The sequence below is a fragment of the Mytilus californianus genome, unplaced genomic scaffold, assembly GCF_021869535.1.
Source record: "Mytilus californianus isolate M0D057914Y unplaced genomic scaffold, xbMytCali1.0.p SCAF_17, whole genome shotgun sequence".
NCBI classification, from domain to species: Eukaryota; Metazoa; Mollusca; class Bivalvia; order Mytilida; family Mytilidae; genus Mytilus; species Mytilus californianus.
Window position 1 is genome coordinate 11,846,494 of NW_026262659.1, and position 7,473 is coordinate 11,853,966.

The 7,473-nt window shown below is 33.1% G+C and overlaps 1 long non-coding RNA gene across 1 annotated transcript; it reads left to right on the plus strand.

The window, feature by feature from the left end:
- Positions 1-293: 293 nt before the first annotated feature.
- On the plus strand, positions 294-7,103 carry LOC127726423 (uncharacterized). Its single transcript, XR_007993535.1, has 3 exons — positions 294-840; positions 2,016-2,111; positions 5,614-7,103. It is a non-coding gene; the product is annotated as an uncharacterized LOC127726423 (long non-coding RNA).
- The last annotated feature ends 370 nt before the right edge of the window (positions 7,104-7,473 follow it).

Consider the following 7,473-nt stretch of genomic DNA (forward strand, 5'->3'; position numbering starts at 1 on the left):
GTTTTCTCTTAAGATCATATTTTTTTTTCTTAACTTTTATAATATTTTGAAAGGTGTATATCAGTTCTAAGACAGGTAAAGTATTTTAGCTTGGCAAATAATGGAAAATTGATAAAAAATACTCTTAAAATAACCATAAAATGCAATAATTCTAATAGTTTTTGTTTCTTGTTATTTGACTAAAATTTCCTAAAGTAGATGGTAACTGGGCTAAAATTGATTTATTTTATGTTGAAAAATATTTCTGCCTAAATGTAGGGGTTTTTTTCTTTTTTATTTGCAAAATTTAACATTAAGTTACCCAAAGGTAGCCTCACTGTTATTTTTGTGGTTAAATTGTCTCCCTTAATGGAAATCTTTTACTGGCAATATGGCAGCTTTCAGTGATGAAAAGCAGACGTCTATGTTCGGTCCGATTTTTCTAATCTTTGAGGTTGTTGTGGACAATCAAAGCACTATACAACTCATCTGTTAGACAAGGTTTATCTTTGTACAAAGGACACAACCACCACCTTAAATTTATCCACAGCACTGAGGGCAGTGAGGCCTGTTTATCAAACTTTCCACATGTTCCAGGAGGACTATTTTATACACATAAGTGACATTGTTTTCTGTTGATCGTGCTGCTATAAAATTGTCAATATGTCCATGCCGATGGCACAGAGACTTTTTTGGGATATATTGGCGGGACTATTCAACAAAGTGTGGATTAAAAGATCGTCCTGCGGACACTAAGGCAAAACTCCAAAAGGCGAAAAGCTGATAGTGATGGAGGAACTACACTAACCCTATCATAGGAATACTGACTTTTATAATGACAACTAATTCCAAAAGTGTCAGGTAAACTACAAAAATAAATTAGTTAATTATGACAGGGTTGGATCTAGCCAATTAAAAAAAAAGGGGGGTGGTGGTTCTTAGCATGATAAAAAGGGAGGTCCATCCATATGTCCCTATTCAAAAGCATTAATCAGTATAAAAAAGGGAAGGTTCTAACCAACTGGTCCCTAGTCCACATATATATGACGTCTTGAAGGGCTATTTTATTTTTTTTGCTTTGACATGTTTGACGCCTTACTGCGACGCAGGCGCCATAGGCATAGCCATAAAATAAAATGGCCTTTCAAGACGTCATAATTATTTTGACCACCGGTCCCTCCTTGGATGAATCCACCACTGTATTATGAAAAGATTCATTTTTAAAACCGCCACATATGCATGACATAGTGGCGAGGTATATAATTATGTGATACAATGAACATATATACATGTATATGGAAAAAGGCATTTATTTCTAATACATTGTGTACATGCACATTTTGTACTTATTGTAGATATGTGCTATATGCAACACGCACAACCTGACAACCACCATCTAATTGCGAGCTGTAAATTACCAGAAATGAGTCATTAAATTTAAAAAAAACAACCTGCACTACATGTACATGTATATATGGTCAAGATACAACAAATTGTAAATTATAAATTTCTATTGAAGCAAGGACATACCAGCGGTACTACATGTAAAAACCAACCAACAATATATTCCTTAGTTCGAAAGGGCACACATAAATGTATTGAGGTTAAACTTGTTTTGTTTTTGTCACTAAAATCTCAATTCCCCTTTTATTTGTCTGAAATGAAAGCACAAAATCTAGGTTTTTATAGGGTGTGAGTTTCTCCCTTGAAGTTGACGTTTTACATGTAGTCTTGATATTCATTCTGCTCACTGACTTTAATGATGTCTCCATCATGTCCATGTATTCGAATGAGGCATGCCTTTTTGTAAATAAATAAGTTTTAACCTTTGATTTGATTAAACAGATTTGTCTATTATAATTTATTCACTGGCATCATGCAGTAGAACAACAGGTTTATAAATTGATTGATTGTTCACACCTGAAACATTGTTCATCTGGACATTGACATGATCGTGTTTTATTGATGTTTTTAGTGTGTATGGTACCATTGACTGGCTGCATTATTCCATTTTTTCACAAAGGCATACATTGTAGGTTTCTGCAAGCAGTGTTTTACCAAGATTAGACAAACAGTAACTGATGGAGGAATCATAGTTGGTACAAAAAAGATTATGATAAGAAAACATACATGTATGAGAATGTTATTGCATTTATAAAAAAAGGAGTGATTTGAATAGATTGCAAATGTGACAATGCTCCACAAGAGAATAGATGACATAAAAAGTAACAACTATAGGTCACTGTATGGCCTTAAACAATGAACAAAGCCCATACCGCATAGTCAGCTATCAAAGGCCCAGAAATCACAAATGTTAAACTATTTAGAATGAGTAAATATATGTACAAAACAATGAACGAAAAACAAATATGGTATACAGCAACAAACAACAACCACTTTGAGATTAAATTCGTTTGAAGGCGCCAACCCTCATCTAACCTGGGACAGTAGTGTAACAGTACAACATAAGAAATCAGTCATGTGTCAGTTGAGGCTTAACTCATCAGATTGACACAAAGCATAAATACATCTAACAAAATCAGAGATCGGATGTGGCAATGTTCTTATACATCCCTACATAGTTTATTTACACATGTTACAGGGGCAATTGAAAGGCATTTTGAACATTTTAAATTGATTGTAAAATGTACAGAGATACATTTAGTGGGAAGGGGTGGAGGTTAGGGAATCATATAACAACCAGTGGTAAAATTTTAAACCATTACCAAAAAAGTGATAATGTCAAAAATATTACTGTAAATTCTGAAATTATTGCGATGTTTTTGTTATTGCGAAAATGCGATAGGGTTATAATCGCACTAATTTAAACTCGCATTTTGAAATTTACTACATGTATATGAATTAAACAGGATTTTTCTGAATATTGCAAAAATTAAATTCGCATTTCAGTCTAAAATTACATTTCAAAATCGCAGTTATTAATGCACGCAATAATTTCTGAATTTACAGTACTGGGTATAGCTTTGTATTAGTTTTATCATGGACTTGGATTCAATCAAGGACAACATATTAGAATTTCCTAATAAACATAAATAATAAGGTCATTATGACCTATATTTTCACTTAAGTGACACTAGATCATGTAGATATAGTCATGAAACATGTAGTATAGCTATGATATTTGACCAGTGGATAGGTTTTGGGTAGAGCAATCGTGTAAATAATAAAAATAAGGCCACCTTGACCTACATTTTCCACATGAGTGACATGGTTAAGTTTTTTGCATTAAGGTCAATATCTCAGGTACAAAATTGTATAGCTTTGATACTTAACCAGTGTATTGATTTTGGATAGTCCAACATGATTCACTTTTATAAAGGTAATGTTGACCTACATTTTCCACTTGAGCAACTTTGTTAATTTTGTGTGTTTAGGTCTCTCTGTAAGATAATAGACATTGTTTGGGTTTATTTGGTTAGTACTTCGCTTGTGTAAATAGAATACGTGTGAACAGTTCTAATTGCTTTTAATGACTCCACTTGCTTGTATGACTACAATAACGTAATAAACGTGTTGACGTTACAAAGGTAACGTTAGTTACAGTCCGTGAAAGAATAGCGGCAAAATACTTGACACTGGGGGCGCCGAGAAGTGAAAATGATAAAAATTCTTAATAAATACATAGATATCGCAAATATTCACAGTTTAACTTAAAGTCAATGTATGTAGAAAATAAAAATCATTTGAAAAATTAAAGTCTGTATAAGTATAAAATTAAAACATCAACTGGCGAATCTTTTCCCTGGCGTCCTTCTTCGATTTACGTTCTTTGGTGTCAAGTGTTGATTGAAACAAATCGCAAGAAACCTCTATCGGGTATAACTTTGAAATTGGACGATTTGTATGTCCATTGTTTGTACGCCAATTCACTGCTCTAACGAGTCCATCCTTGCCAACCAATAGTTCATCTACAATGGCTAGCTTCCAATTAATTCTAGGCGAATGTTCATGTATTTGAACCACATCACCAACTTTGATAGTCTGATTATTGTGTCCTAAAGCCGTGTGGTATTCCCTTAATGATGTAAGATATTCATTTTTCCATCTTCGTCGAAAATGTTGAATAATGTTGTGCTGATCCTGTAGACGTTGATTCAAGTTGTTATGTGTACTTGGTTCAAAATTAATCAAATTGTTCATGTTTGTAGACGGATACGGTAAACATCTTATTCTCCGGCCACAAAGAAGATGAGAAGGTGTCAATGGTTCAGGTTCGTTGACATCTGATGACACGTACGTGATTGGTCGGTCGTTCAATGTAGATTCAATCTCAGTGATGACTGTCTGTAATGTTTCCATGCGTATACATTTACTTCCTATTACTTTCTTTAAAGTTGTTTTGGTTAGTCCGATCATACGTTCCCAGAATCCTCCGTACCAAGGTGCTCCTTTTGGAATAAATTTCCATTCTGTTCCTTGATCTTGTATTTTTTCTAATAAAGATTGCGAATTCGTTAGCCGTTGAATTTCATTACTGGCGGCTATGTAAGTTGATGCATTGTCTGAAATCATTGTTTTTGGTAACGATCTACGACTACGATTGAACGACCGACCAATCACGTACGTGTCATCAGATGTCAACGAACCTGAACCATTGACACCTTCTCATCTTCTTTGTGGCCGGAGAATAAGATGTTTACCGTATCCGTCTACAAACATGAACAATTTGATTTGTGTTGTGATTAATATTGCTTGTTGTTGGAAATGTTGAAATATGTGCTGCTGGACCTTGATTTAAAAAATCACTCACCGTAGGTTTTAGAACGCTAGCTCCTGAGTTTGATGTAATGTCCTTGAATTTGTGAATTGACACTTCCAAATGTAAATTGAATTCATCACTATCCAAAATTTCCTGTTCCATATCTCCGACTTCTGTTCCATCTAAAATCTGTGTGTCCAAAGTTTCAAGTAAGTTCCTCTTCTTCATCAGAGTGTCTGTGCCTGCCGAAAGTTCTTGGTTCTCGATTTCATTTTCTGAAATTTTCTGGTTAGTTCTATTGATTAGTCTTGTGACGGCGCTTCTGTGTCCACCACGAATTGCTTTCAGCTTCTCCATGAGTCACGGCACCAATGTTTGGGTTTATTTGGTTAGTACTTCGCTTGTGTAAATAGAATACGTGTGAACAGTTCTAATTGCTTTTAATGACTCCACTTGCTTGTATGACTACAATAACGTAATAAACGTGTTGACGTTACAAAGGTAACGTTAGTTACAGTCCGTGAAAGAATAGCGGCAAAATACTTGACAGACATGGTATTACATTGATACTTGACTATAGCTAGTGGATAGATATCTTGGGTAGTACAACATGGTTACTATTGATAAGGTCAATTTGGCCTACAAATTCTGCATGAAAGATTTGGTTAAGTTTTTGCATTAAGACATTGAGGTTTTATCAGATATACTAGATGTGGTAAAGCAATGATTTTACTCCAACAGTTGAGGAATCTTATATATGTTTTTTCATTGGGTCCCAACCAAATAGATTTCATAGTTATCTCATATATCATGGACATTGTATACATGTATTTGAGAATTCATTTATCTTTAATTTAATAAGGGATATATAAGTTTTTTAAAGTACATTTGTAGATTAATTTTTATCTTTTTAGATGGAGATGAAAGCCAAATTAAAGATGCTCAGGTTCTCATAGGAGTATATTCACAGCATCAACTAATTTTTCATAATATTTAGCATCAGATTGGGAAACAGATAACATTTCTGACCGGGAGAAACTCAACAGAGGCTTGCATTTCCTTTGAAATGGAAAGTATCCACCATTTAGGAACCAATTGAATCTTGCATGGGATGATGTATCAAAAAGTACAATGGCTTTTTCTACATAATTATCATCAGAAATTATTGATTTGATTTTGAATTATATTGTACCTGCACAGTACAAGTCGATAAAGTGTTCTGATCTGTAGTAGAAAAGAGGAAAACAGACGAAGCACAGTCAATATTACAACAGGATGTTTTGACCGAAGCTATTATTGATGCATACTTACTAACTTAGACCTGAATAGTCATCCGACCTGGCTTCAGATCTTATCACTGTTTGCATGTATTCAGACCGTTTTGGTAGACTTCGCTAATATTATATGACAGTAAAACTATAAGAAAACAGCCTGAATAATTATATAACCATTTTGATGAAAATGTTTGCACCACAGTTGAACCATTTATCTGTATATTTGTTTTTATTCATGAAGTTTAAAATAAATTTTATTTCCATTTGAAATATTTTTGTTTGTCTGTGGTAGTAATAGGCTAACTACATCTTACATGTCTTATTCACATGCCTCAAGTTATTGGAGATTACATTCTATGAGGAAACTTAACATTGTTGTTATGTCAACTGTTATCCCAGAAGCTACATAGGGATCACTATCTGTCATTCATGTCACAAAATTTAAGTAACACTTTTCTCAGCATCTGCTTGATATTTGACAAAAAGCTTATAAAGATTAATTCCAATATAAAAAAAATGGACCTCCTTTTCTAGGTAAGAAGCACTCAGTCTCAATTTTTATATGTGTATGTAACATCATCAAATACAACATGTATTTACATATCAATACTGAACAAAAGTAGCCATATCCATTTTAGACAACAAATGTCTAAAATTAGCACAAATGCTAAAATTGTGAATATTTCAGAAATTTTACATAAATTAATGATGATAGTACCTGTTGAATGTTCATAGTATTCTAAAAAAAACAGCCCATTAAAAAAAGATTTTAAATCATGAAAGTAACTGAAGTATTCTACTTTTGAAAAGTGACTTCAATAAGTAGCGATAAGTTAATACATGTATTTTAAACAAATTGAAAAATGCTAAATTTTGGGGCTTAAAAGGGGTCTTTCCAGGCCTACTTCTGGAGTATATTTTCAATTAAAACTAAGTTAAACTGAGTTTAATCAAACAAGATAAGCAATAAACATTATATCTGTCATTATTTACTTATATTTTTACTATCACATACATTTGTAAAGTTTCTCTTGTAACCAATAAAAAAATCATAAATACGGCAAAATTGCCATCTTGTCCATCTTAAATTGTTATTTTATCGTAAGAAGGTATCATTTGCCGAGCACCATTTTCTTACGTTTTGAAGATAAATATATAAGCTTCATGCTGTATTACATTTTATTAAAAACAAAACATGATCTTACAAGATTCAGGTCTTTAAAAAAGACAAATTTTTCTGAATCGGCCCTTTTTCAAAACCATGCAATATCAACCTGCCAGTAGGGGTATTGAGAAATGTCAAAACTTTGAAAACTATCCTAATTTTCTTTCATTTTAAGTTGTTTGTAAAGGTATTAGTTATCATTAAGCTGCAACTTTTCTATAATAATACAAGAAAACAGGTCAAAATACCCTAAAATAGGCTTAAAATGGCCTTTTGTCAGTACAGAAATGGACAATTATCGAATGTTCTGCATACACAAATAATGGCTGAATATT